Source organism: Ochotona princeps, chromosome 20, assembly GCF_030435755.1.
Source record: "Ochotona princeps isolate mOchPri1 chromosome 20, mOchPri1.hap1, whole genome shotgun sequence".
NCBI classification, from domain to species: Eukaryota; Metazoa; Chordata; class Mammalia; order Lagomorpha; family Ochotonidae; genus Ochotona; species Ochotona princeps.
In genome coordinates this window covers 39,723,521-39,737,010 of record NC_080851.1, presented here as the reverse complement: position 1 = coordinate 39,737,010, position 13,490 = coordinate 39,723,521, and the positions used below count along the sequence as shown (strand labels likewise).

At 50.6% G+C, this 13,490-nt stretch overlaps 1 long non-coding RNA gene across 1 annotated transcript; it reads left to right on the top strand.

The window, feature by feature from the left end:
• The first annotated feature begins 9,378 nt into the window (after positions 1-9,378).
• LOC131482789 (uncharacterized) lies at positions 9,379-13,194 on the top strand. Its single transcript, XR_009247284.1, has 3 exons — positions 9,379-9,449; positions 12,104-12,182; positions 12,986-13,194. It is a non-coding gene; the product is annotated as an uncharacterized LOC131482789 (long non-coding RNA).
• Positions 13,195-13,490: the final 296 nt, after the last annotated feature.

Sequence of the window (13,490 nt, the reverse complement as noted above, 5' to 3'; positions counted from 1 at the left end):
GTTTTCATTAGGTGTGTAAGTAAAGGCTGTACACATTATTCAGATCGCTGAGTTCCTCTTTCATATCTATAGATTGCTTTTTATGTTAACTGTGAATTAATTCCCACAGATTATGGCAGATATACAGTGTCGTTTGGAGACTATCTTTTCTCACAATGCATAATGGTTCCCAATTACTTCCACTGAGTTGTAAGAGACCAGATTTCATCCCTTGATTAATTTATTTTTAATGCTGAGTTGTCTTCCACAGTGTTAATGCACAACATTTTCTTTTACCAGTCATCTCTTGGTGGATCTCTGTGTTGATCCCATGGCTTAGCTGTTTTACCAGTCATCTGTTGGTGGATATCTGTTTTGGTTCCATGGCTTAGCTGTTGTGGGTTGAGCTGCTTTAAACTTGGTGTCACAGATATGCTGATTTCATTTAGTTTGGATAAATGCCCTGGAGTGGGATGTCTGGATCATAGGCTAGATCTGTTTTCAGCTCTGGCCATTGCTGCCACTCGGGAAGTGAACCAGCAGATGGAAGACATTTCTTTCTGTCACTCTTTCTCTGCATCTCTTTTTGTCCGTCTCTTTATATAACTCTGCCATTCAGCTAAAAATTAAATCTTTTTTAAAGTTTTTGCTTTAATTAGCCAGGTGCCCTGGTATTATGTGTATGTATACACCCACTATATTCATATGTGCTGTTTGATTCCTTACTCATCACAAAGTCCTTCTTTGTTTCTTTTAAAAGTTTTTATGTTAGGGCCCAGCGGCGTGGCCTAGCGGCTAAAGTCCTCACCTTGAAAGCCCCAGGATCCCATATGGGCGCCGGTTCTAATCCCGGCAGCTCCACTTCCCATCCAGCTCCCTGCTTGTGGTCTGGGAAAGCAGTTGAGGACGGCCCAATGCATTGGGGCACTGCACCCGCGTGGGAGACCTGGAAGAGGTTCCAGGTTCCCGGCTTCAAATTGGCGTGCACGGGCCCATTGTGGCTCACTTGGGGAGTGAATCATCAGACGGAAGATCTTCCTCTCTGTCTCTCCTCCTCTTTGTATATCTGGCTGTAATAAAATGAATAAATCTTTAAAAAAGAAGTTTTTATGTTACACTTTATTTTATTTGATATTAGGTTGGGCACCCTATTTTGTTTTCACTTTCTGTTAGCATAAAATATCTTATTTCCCCTCGTTTCACTTTCTATCTGTGGTATGTTTGATGGTAAGGTGTATTATTTGTGCATAGAAAGAGCTGGGTTTTTTATTATTATTATTGTTATTATTATTATTGCTATTGTTCTGTTCATCAGTTCTGTATCTTTTAAATCAAGAATTTAATCCACTTATATTCAAGGTTATTATTGATAGGTAACAACTTGGTCTTACCATTTCTTGGAAAGTATTCTGTTGTTTACTTTGGATTATCTTTGGACTTTTCCTAGCACATTGCATGCATTCACGGTCCTTGATAATAATGACTATCATCTGTTTCTGTGTGTAGCACATCCTTAAGAATAATTTGCAATTCTGGGCATGTGGTGACTTTCTTTCCATTTCTGCTTGTTTTGTAAGGTTTTTCTTTCACCTTGCTTTATAGATGAGAACTTTGCAGGACACAATATTCTGAGTTGACTGTTTCTCTTTTCTTTTTCAAATAAGCATTTATTGACTTATTTGGTGTTGAGCTGGTCCAAAGTAAGGAGCTAGGAGTTTCCATAATAAGCTACTTCATGGCCTGCTGGTTCATCATCATGACTCTTGTTATCCTAGGATCCTACATAGGCCTGCCTGGTAACAAGAAGACCTCTAACCATCCTAGGCTCCTCCTTAGGCCTAAAAGCTGACCAACAGGCCTTTAACCTCCCTAGACACCTGCATAGAACTACAAGGTGACCAGCAGGCCTTTTGCCATCCTAAGCTTCTCCACAGGCCTGCTGGTTCACTAACAAGCCTCCTACCACCCTAGAATCCTGCATAGGCCTGCCTGCTAACCAGCAGGCCTCTTACCATCCTAGTCTCCACCTTAGACCTAAAAAGTGACTATCAGGCCACTAACCATCCTAGGCTCCTCCAGAGGAATGCATGGTTCCCAGCAGACCTCTTACCACCCAAGGCTCCTGCATAAGCTTGTAAGGGGACCAGCAGGCTTTTCACCAGCCTAGGTACCTGCACTGTCCTACAAGGTGACCAGGAGGCCTCTTACCATCCTAGGCACCTCCACAGGCCTGCCTGGTAACCTGCACGCCTCTTACCACCCTAGACTCCAGCATTGGCCTAGTAGGTGACCAGCAGGCCTCTTACCATCCAAGGCTCCTCCAAAGGTCTTCTTGTTCAGTAACAAGCCTCCTACCACCCTAAGCTTCTGCATAGGCCTAAAAGCTCACCAGAAGGCCTCTTATCTTCCTAGGAATCTCCACAGGCCTGCCTGGTACTCAGCAGCCCTCTTACGACCCTAGGATCCTTCATAGGCCTGTTGGTAACCAGCAGGCCTGCTGGTTCACTATCACGCCTCTTTTTATCCTAGGCTCCTACATAGGCCTGCATGGTAATCAGCAGGCGTCTTGCCATCCTAGGCTGCTGCGTAGGCCTGCTGGTTCACTACAGGCCTCTTGTTATCCTATGCTCCTTCACAGGCCTGTCTTTTAACCAGCAGGCCTCTTACCACCCTAGAATCCTCCATAGGCCTACAAGGTGACAAGCTGGCCTCTTACCATCCTAGTCTCCGCCCAAGTCTAAAAGGTGACCAGCAGGCCTCTTACCACCGTAGGCTCCTGCATAGGCCTGAAAGGTTACCAGTAGGCGTTTTACCACTCAGGCACCTGCATGGACCTACAAGTTGACCAGAGGTCTCTTACCAGCCTAAACTCCTACATACCTCTAAAAGGTGGCCAGCAGTCCTCTTACCATGCTACGCTCCTCCATAGGCCGGCTGGTTCACTAACAAGCCTCCTACCACCCTAAGCTTCTGCATAGTCCTGCAAGGACACCAGCAGGCCTCTTACTATCCCAGTCTCCTCCCTAGGCCTAAAGGGTGACCAGTAAGCCACTTACCATTCTAGTCTACTCCACAGGCCTGCCTGGTAACCTGCAGGCCTCTTAACGCCCAGAGTCCTGCATAGGCTTCTAAGATGACCAGCAGGCCTTTTACCACCCTAGGCACCTTCATAGACCTACAAGGTGACCAGCAGGCCTCTTACTATCCTAGGCTCCCCCACAGGCCTGTCTGGTAAACAGCAGGCCTCTTACCACCCTAGACTCCTGCATAGACCTATAAGGTGACCAGCAGGCCTCTTACCATCCTAGGCTCCTCTACAGGCCTGCTGGTTCACTAACAAGCCTACTACCATGCTAAGCTTCTGCATAAGCCTCAGGGTCACCAGCAGGCCTCTAACCTGCCTAGCCTCCTCTTAAGCCTAAAAGGTGAGCAGCAGGCCACTTACTATAATAGGCTACTCCACAGCCCTGCCTGGTAACCAGCAGGCCTCTTACCACCCTAAGCTCCTCATAGGCTTGTAAGGTGACAAACAGGCCTTTTACCATGCTAGGCTCCTCCTCAGGCCTGCAGATTCACTAAAAAGCCTCCTACCACCGTAAGCTTCTGGATAGGCCTGCAATGTGACCAGCAGGCCTCTTACAATCCTAGTCCCCTTCTTAAGCTTAAAAGATGAACAGCAGGCCATGTACCATCCTAGGCAACTCCGAAGGCCTGCCTGGTAACCAGCAGGACTCTTACAACCCAGGGTCCTATATAGGCTTCTAAGGTGGCCAGCAGGACTTTTACCACCCTAGGAACCTGCATAGAACTAAAAGATGACCACCGGCCTCTTACTATCCTAGGCTCCTTGACAGGCCTGTCTGTTAAACAGCAGGCCTCTTACCACCCTAGACTCCTACATAGGCTTCTAAGGTGACCAGCAGGCCTCTTACCATCTTAGGCTCCTCCACAGGCCTGCAGATTCACTAAAAAGCCTCCTACTTCCGTAAGCTTTTGGATAGGCCGGCAAGGTCACCAGCGGGCCTCTTAAAATCCTAGTCTCCTCCCTAGGCCTAAAAGATGACCAGCAGGCTACTTACCATCCTAGGCATATCCACAGGCCTGCCTGGTAACCACCAAGCATCTTACCACCCAAGGCTCCTGCATTAGCTTGTAAGGTGACGAGCAGGACTTTTTCCACCCTAGGCACCTGCATAGACCTACAACGTGACCAGCAGGCCTCTTACCCTTCTTGGGTCCTCAACAGGCCTGCCTAGTAACCAGCATGCCTCTTAGCACCCGAAACTCCTGCATAGGTCTACAAGGTGACCAGCTGGCCTCTTACCATCCTAGGCTCCTCCATAGGTCTGCTGGTTCACTATCAAGCCTCCTACCACCCTAAGCTTCTGCATAGGCCTAAAAGGTCACCAGAAGGCCTCTTACCATCCTAGGCTACTGCATGCCGATATGATGACCAGCAGGCCTCGTATCTTCCTAGGCAACTCCACAGGCCAGGCGAATAACCAGCAGGCCTCTTATGACCCTAGGCTGCTGTATAGGCCTATTGAGTAACAGGTAGGCCTCTTACCATCCTAAGCTGCTGCATAGGCTTGCTGGTTCACTATCACGCCTCTTGTTTTCCTAGGCTCCTACATAGGCCTGCTTGGTAACAACCAGACCTCTTAAACTCTTGGCTACTCCTTAGGCCTAAAAGCTGTCCAGCAGGCCTTTTAACAGCCTGGGCACCTGCAAAGACCTACAAGGTGACCAGCAGGCCTCTACCATCCTAGGCTCCTCCACAGGCCTGCTGGTAACCAACAGGCCTCTTACCACCGTAGACACCTGCATAGGCCTACATGGTAACCAGCAGGCCTCTTACCATCCTAGGCTCCTCCATAGGCCTTCTGGATCAGTAACAAGCCTCCTAACACCCTAAGCTTCTGCATAGGGTTAAAAGCTCACCAGAAGGCCTCTTATCTTCCTAGGCACCTCCACAGGCCTGCCTGGGACCCAGCTGGCCACTTATGACCCTAGGCTCCTTCTGAGGCCTGTTTGGTAACCAGCAGGCCTCTTATCACCCTAGGATCCTACATAGGCTTGTAAGGTGACCAGCAGGCCTTTTACCACCCAAGCACCTTCATAGACCTACAAGGTGACCAGCACGCCACTTACAATAATAGGCTACTCATCAGGCCTGCCTGGCAACCAGCAAGCCTCTTACCACCCTAGACTCCTGCATAAGCCTACATGGTAACCAGCAGGCCTCTTACCATCCTAGCCTCCTCCATAGGCCTGCTGGTTCACTAACAAGCCTCCTACCACCCTAAGCTTCTGCATAAACCTGCAAGGACACCAGCAGGACTCTTACCATACGAGTTTCCTCCCTAGGCCTAAAAGATGACCAGAAGACCACTTACCATCATAGGCTACTCCAGAGGCCGGCCTGGTAACCAGCAGGCCTCTTACCACCCAGGGTCCTGTATAGGCTTCTAAGATGTCCAGCAGGTCTTTTACCACCCTAGGCACCTGCATAGACCTACAAGGTGACCACAGAACTCTTACATAGGTCTGCCTGGTAACCAGCAGGCCTCTTAACACCCTAGGCTCCTGCATAGGCCTACAAGGTGACCAGCAGTCCTCTTAACATCCTAGGCTCCACCACAGGCCTGCCTGGTAATTAGCAGGCCTCTTACCACCTTAACTCCTGCATAGGCCCAAAAGGTGACCAGCAGGCCTTTTTCCACCACAGGCTCCTGCAACGACCAGCAAGGTGACCAGCAGACCTCTTACCACCGTAGGCTACTCCATAGTCTTGTAAGGTGACCAGCAGCCCTCTTAACATTGTAGGCTCCTCCGTAGGCCTAAAAGATAACCAGCAGGCCTCTTATCTTCCTAGGCTCCTCCACAGGCCCGCCTGGTACCCAGTAGGCCTCTTACCACCAAAGGCACCTGCATAGGCCTGCCTGGTAACCAGCAGGCCTTTTATCACCCTAGGCACCTGCATAGACTTACAAGGTGACCAGCAGGCCTCTTACCACCCTAGACTCCTGCATAGGCTTCTAAGGCGACCAGCAGGACTTTTACCACCCTAGGCACCTGCATAGAACTACAAGGTGACCAGCAGGCCTTTTGCCATCCTAGGCTCCTCCAAGGGCTTCTGGTTCACTATCAAGCCTCCCACCACACTAAGCATCAGCATAGGCCTAAAAGGTGACCAGCAGGCCTCTTACCACCCTAGACTCCTGCATCGGCTTCTAAGGCGACCAGCAGGACTTTTAACACCCTAGGCACCTGCATAGAACTACAAGGTGACCAGCAGGCCTTTTGCCATCCTAGGCTCCTACACAGCCTGCTGGTTCACTAACAAGCCTCCTACCACCCTAGAATCCTGCATAAGCCTGCCTGGTAACCAGCAGGCGTCTTACCATGCCAGACTCCTCGCTAGTCCTAAGAGGTGCCCAGCAGGCCACATTCCATCCTAGGCTCCTCCAGAGACCTGCCTCGTAACCAGCAGGCTTCTTAACAACCTAGGCTGCTGCATAGGCTTGTAAGGTGACCAGCAGGCTTTTTACCACCTTAGGCACCTGCATAGAACTAGGAAGTTAACAGCAGGCCTCTTACCATCCTAGGTTCATCTACAGGGCTGACTGGTAACCAGCAGGCCTCTTACCATACAAGGCTACTGCATAGGATGCTGGTTCACTATCACACCTCTTGTAATCCTAGGCTCCTACATAGGCCTGGCTGGTAAGAAGCAGACCTCTAACCATCCTAGGCTCCTCCTTAGACCTAAAAGGTGACCAGCAAGCCCTTAAACCACCCTAGACACCTGCATAGACCTACAAGGTGAACACAGGTCTCTTAAAATCCTAGGCTCCTCCAAAGGACTGTCTGGTGACCAGCAGGCATCTTACCACCCTAGGATCTTGCATAGATCTACAAGTGACCCGCAAGCCTCTTACTGTCCTAGGTAACTGCATAACCTACAATTTGAGCAACAGAACCCCTACCATCCTAAGCTTCTACACAGACCTGCAAGGTAACCAACAGGCCTCTTACCATCCTAGGCTCCTACATAGGTCTGCCTGGTAACCAGTAGACCTCTTACCACCCTAGGCTCCTGCATAGGCCTACAAGGTGACTAGCAGGCCTCTTAGCATCCTAGGCTCCACCACAGGCCTGCCTGGTAACCAGCACGCCTCTTACCACCCTAGGCTCCTGCATAGGCCTACATGGTGACCAGCTCGCCTCTTACCATCCTACGTTCTCCATAGGCCGCTTGTTCACTAGCAGGTTCCTACCACCCTATACTCCCTCATAGGCCTATATGGTGAAATTCAGGCCTCTTACCATCTTAGTCTCCTCCCTATACCTATAGAGTGATCAGCAGGCCACTTACCATCCTAGGCTATTCCAGAGGCCTGCCTGGTAACCAGCAGTCCTCTTCCCACCGTAGACTCCTGCATAGGCCTACATGGTGACCAGCAGGCCTTTTAACATCCTAGGCTCCTCCCCAGGCCTGCAGATCCGCTAACAAGCTTTCTACCACCCTATGCTTCTGCATTGGCCTGCAAGGTGACAAGCAGGCCTCTTACCATCCTAGTCTCATCCCTAGGTCTTACAGGTGACCAACAGCCCCCTTACCACCATATGCTTCTACATAGCCCTGCATGACCCGCAGGCCTCTTATCATCCTAGGCTCCTGCTTAGGCCTGCTCATTCAACAACAAACCTCCTTCACCCAAGGCTTCTACAAGGGCTGCAAGGTTACCATCAGGCCTCTTACTACCCTAAGCTTCTGCATAGGCCTACGTGGTGACCAGCAGGCCTCTTACCATCCTAGGTTCCTGCATAGGCCTATTGTTTCACTAACAGGCCTCTTGTTATCGTAGGCTCCTTCAAGCCCTACTGCTTCACAAACAAGCCTCCTACCACACAAGGCTTCTGCATAGGCCTACAAAGTGACCAGCAGGCCTTGTTCCTTTCTAGGCTCCTGCATAGGCCTGCTGGTTCACCAAAAACCTCCAACAAACCAAGGTTTCTGCATGGGCCTGCAAAGTGATCAGCAGGCCACTTACCATCCTAGGCTCCTCCACAGGCCTGCCTGGTAACCAGCAGGTCTCTTACTACCCTAGATTCCTGCATAGGCCTAAAGTTGCCGAGCAGGCCTCACCATCCTAAGCTGCTCCACAGGCCTGCTGGTTCACTAACAAGCTCCTACCATCCTTAAGTTCTGCATAGGCCTGCAAGGTGACCAGCAGGCCTCTTACCATCCTAGTCTCCTCCCTAGGCCTAAAACGTGACCAGGAAGCCACTTAGCCTCCTAGGCTACTCCACAGGCGTGCCTGGTAATCAGCAGGCCTCTTACCACCCAGGGTTCTGCATAAGTTTGTAAGGTGACCAGCAGGCCTTTTACCACCCTAGAATCCTGCATAGGCCTACATGGTGACTAGCAGGCCTCTTATCATCCTAGGCACCTCCACAGGCCTTCTGGTTCACTAACAAGTCTCCTAACACACTAAGCTTCTGCACAGGCCTGCAAGGTAACCAGCAGGCTTCTTACAATCCTAGTCTCCTCAATAGGCCTAAAAGGTGAGCAGCAGGCCATTTACCATTTTAGGCTACTCCACAGGCCGGGCTGGGACCCAGCAGGCCTCTTAGGACCCTATGCTCCTGCATAGGTCTGCTGGTTCACTATCACGCCTCCTATTATCCTCGGTTACTACATAGGCTTGCCTGGTACCAAGCAGGCCTCTAACCATCATAGGCTACTGCATAGGCTTGTAAAGTGACCAGCAGTCCTTTTACCACCCTAGGCACCTGCATAGAACTACAAGGTGACCAGCAGGCCTCTTACCATCCTAGGCTCCTCCCTTGGCCTGCCGGGGCTAGCAGACCTCTTACTGTCCTAGTCTCCTCCCTAGTCCTAAGAGGTGAACAGCAGGCCACTTACCATCCTAGGCTCCACAGGCCTCTTACCATTCAAGTTTTCTGCATAGGCGGGGGGACTGATACCGTATCACAACTGATTAAGCCCCTGCCTGTGGTGCCAGCATCTCAAACTGCTTCACAGGTTTGGGTTCCGGCTATTCTGCTTGTACCCAGCTCCCTGCTAATGTGCCTGGGAAGGCAGTGGGTGATGATTCCTATATCCCATCTGGGTTCAAGATCGTGACTTCACTGCTGTGCCACCTTGCACCTACCTTTTTACAAAGTTTTATTTATTTGCTTATTTTTAAAAATAATTTCTTATTTTGTAAAACAAGGCTGAGAATCAGGGAGGAACAAAACTTCGCATGAGTTCGTACAAATCATTTAGGATCTTTGAAGTTGTGTATCTTGTTTGGGAAGGTGATTCTAAGCATAGACTTAAACTTTAATAAAACTAACCTTTTTTTCTCTCTCTTTTTTTTAAAATAACAGGCTACTGAATCCAACCAATGGAAGAATGCTCTATTTATCATGCAGTTTCTTCTGTCTTGCTTTTTGGGGTAAGCAACCACAGGTAAGTAGACACAACTATGACATCCCTTGACAAAGGAAAATGTAGATTCATTAGGAAAAGCCCTTGTGTCCAGCTGACTTTCTGGCCATTGCAGTCTGCTCTGTGTGCCTCTGTGTCCATGGATGCAGCCACTCATGGATCAGAATTGTTTTTTTTAACAACTATGTCCTGAATCGGACTTTTCTCACGATGCTCTGCTTCAAGAGGGCAGGGCCTTTTTCCTGCTAGGCAGTGGGACGATCCATAGCATGATCCATGCACCATATGGAATGCTCAACTTAGAGATTTGCTGTTTATTGAATTTCAAGTCCCACCTGCAGCTGCCTTGGCAGGGCTAGGCCAAATGATTTCACAGGCCTTCTAGGGCCAAGGCCACCACTCATACCCTAAGTGATGACCACAGCAATGAATGACATGGTATTTATGTTGTTGGGATTGCAAAGTCATCTTATGATTGTGCGTGTGTGTAAACGCCACAGTCTTTGATATAAGGACCTGGGACCTGCAGATTTTCGTATCCACGGGGGATCCTGGAACCCACCCCTCTCCATTGGATACTATGCACCAATGGTGTTCCTGTAGCAGGTGAAGGGACTGTTACCTAGGTCACCGGGAGCCTGGCCTGAAAAGACCAGAAATGAGTATGTGACTCTGCTGAGTTTTGCAAAGTTTAGCTAAATGCCATTTCTACTCTCTGTCACCAGCCTGTTGGACTTTTAGATCTCTTGGCCCTATGGAATCTATGTGGCCATGACCCTCTTCACCTGTGGTGCTGTGCCCATATAATCAGGGAAAGTGCCCCAGTGAGATGTGCAGGCATTGTATCATCCAACCATTTTAGGCTTTTGTCCTACTTTCCTGGAGCAGAGACCATGTACGGGTCCCACATTTCCTGGGGTGGAGGCCTGGCCTCTGGTGCCAACCAGAAGTGTCTGGGTTTGCGTCCTGGGCCTACTTCTGCACTCTGGAGGGCAGCAGGTAATAGCTGCTTGTCATTGGCCTCCTGCACCTGCGGGAGGGAGGCCTGCATTCAGTTCTGGGCTCCTGGCTTCAGCCTGGCTCAGTTCTGGCTACTGCAGGCATTTCTGGGATGAACCAGCAAGTGGGAGACCAATCTCTGTCTCTCTGCCTTTCCAACAGAAAAAGAAAACTGTTTTTCTGGGGACAGGCATGTAGTTCAGTAACTAGGATGCTACAGGAAACACCCACTTTCCACCCCCTTCTCGTTCAGGCTCCACTTCCAGTTCCGACTTTCTCGGAATGCGAACCCTGGGAGAGAACGGATGCGATGGCTCCTGCCATGACATGAGATCAGCGTCTAGTGCCTGCGTCAGTGTGCCTCAGGTAGAGAGAGGTGCTGGTGCATTTCCAGCGGAACAGTCGCTGCACATGTTCAAGCAATACTCAGTGCTGTCAAGCGTCCTTGCATTTTATCAGTCCACAGATGTTCTGAAACCGCTGTCCCATGGAGATTGGCTTTTTAATGTTGGGATTCACACGATTTCCCTGTCCCCCTTGGTGCAGGTTCTTTTTGGACACTACTCATTTGCTTGTAGAAACATTGCATTTCCTGCTAGGTTTGCATTTCTTCTCTGATGCCACCTAGTGGCTATACGCAGAAACGCAGCCTTTCTGTCCTGACAGTGGCGGTTACCAAGGTTGGAATTCACTTAAGTGTGCTGGAGGGTTCTTCTGTCCTGCTGGTGAATGAATGCCCACATTCATGGCAGGTGGACACTGGCATCTTGCATCTGTCCTGTCTAGTGCGTGGTTTCATTAAGATGTCACTGGGGCTGGCGTTTGAGTCTCAGCTCCACTTCCAGGTCCAGCTTCTTCCTTGGCACCTTGTGGTGCAGCCAGTGATGGACCAGATGCTTGGGTTCCCACCATCTGTGCTGGAGACTTGGTTGGACTCCCCAGCCCTTGGCTCTGATTGGGCAGTTGAGGGCATTTGGGGAGTAAAACGGTGAATGGGACATCTTTCTTTCTGACTCTCAAATAAAAAATTAAAACCTGCAGTAAGTGGTTCTGATGCATAGAAAGGATGGGAAACCATTGCTGTAAATGCTGCTACCAACAAAAAGACCCCGGGTCCCTGGAATCCTTCGCCTCTGCACCCCCAGTGCATGGAGATGCTGATGGGAGTATGGGAGAAGCGAGCTGGGCAGCCATCGTGGGGCTATCGCATAACAAGACAGCGTTCCTGTCACAGGTACAGCATATGCAGAGTGTTGAGGTGTGGGGTATCAAACCTTTATGACGTGTGTGAAATACAGGGTGACAGAGAGATCTTCCATCCACCCTCTGGTCTACTCCCCCAAAAATGCCTGCACCAGCCAGGGCTAAACCAGATCAAAGTCCTTAGAGGAACTCCTTCTGGGTCACCCACGTGAGGGGTCAGGAACCCAAGGACTTGGACCATCCTCTGTGCTGCGTCCAAGTTGCATTAGCAAACAGCTTGATTGCAGGTGAAAGCATCCATGGCCCTGTGGAGATGGCATGCAGATGTCCCAGGCACCGCCGCACATGCCTTGTTGTTTGTTTGTTTGTTCTCTATTCCTGGTGCTTGTGTGTGCACGTCACTGTGTCATGACCCAGCCTGGCCAGGCACGCGCCCAGGTGTCTGCTTCCCTGTCTTAGGTTCCTGCTGATGTACTCCACGGTTCTGTGCAGCTATTACAACTCCACCCTGACGACGGCTGTGCTGGGAGCCATCAAGGTGAGTGGACGGAGCCTCGGACTGAGCCTCGCAGTGGGACTTGGCCCGCCAGGGAGGGAGGGAAGCTGGGCTTGATTCTGCTGTTGGAGGGAGGCTTGGTAGGAATTACAGTTTGTGGGCATCAGAGAACCTGCCCTGCTTCTCCTCTCCTGGTGCAGCGTGAAGCTGCAGGAGGGCCCACTAAGTTATAAGAAGGAAAGGCCAGGAAGGGGTTGCGGAAGGGAGGACAGGGGTCTCTAGAGGCAGGTGCTCAGCTCACCTGTAGGGCAAGCAGGCCTTGGTGTGCACAGTGCTGCACAGGTGCACTGCTGAGCCAGGAGAGGGTGCTGGTGCTCTGGCTCCACTCCCCTGCACCTCCCAGTCCCTTGTAGTTGCATATTCCTCCACTCCTGTGAATTAGCGTGAGCCACTCCGCGGTGTCCGCTGCTGCCCAGCAGCCTCCTGGGGAGGCTGGGACACAACACTGCGCGGGTTTTGTGAACGATGCTTCTCCGGCCACTCATCCGTGGAAGCGGTCACTGTCCAGGTGGTGGTCGGAGATGGGATCCTGCCACCTGGTTGCAACCCAACTCCTGCTCTTGTGCCTGGGCCGTCACAGAGCAGGGAAGGGCAGTGTGCTTAGCACAACACTCGCTCCATTGTTCCCTAAAGCCGCAAGCTGTGACCTGTATTCACGTGGTCACAGTTGCGTGAACGCCTACTCTGTGCCGGTCCGTGCAGCAACAACTCAGGGGTCTGGTTTCCGGTTTGGCGGTATCCAGGTCCTTTGTCTCCGCAGTGACCCACTCTCCCTTTGCCTGCAGAACGTGTCCATTGCCTACATCGGAATGCTCCTTGGTGGAAACTACATCTTCTCCATGTTAAACTTCATCGGGTTAAGTATTTGGTGAGTGGGATTTCCCTATGAACTCATTGTTGCCAAAGAAGAACTTTGAAACTGCCTGAGTGCCACATGATAAACTAAAGGGCAAAGCCGGACGTTGCCGTTGAAGCCAGGGGCTGTCCTGACTCCTGCAGTTTTTGACTTGCTGTGCCACAGTGCCTGCTTCTGTGACACTGTAACTTCTAAAAGCAAGTCACTTCCATCTCCTTTTGTTTGTTTTTCTTTTGTCCATCCTCTGATCTACTCTTCAGATGGCCACAGTGGCCAGGGCTGGACTACACTGAAGCCAGGAGCCCAGAGCTTCCTCTGGGCCTCCCATGCACTTGGGTCATCCTCTACTCCTTTCCCAGAGGCATTAGCAGGGAGCCGGATGGGAAGTGGAGCAGCTGGGACTGGAACCAGAACCCGTAGGCAATGCTGGCACC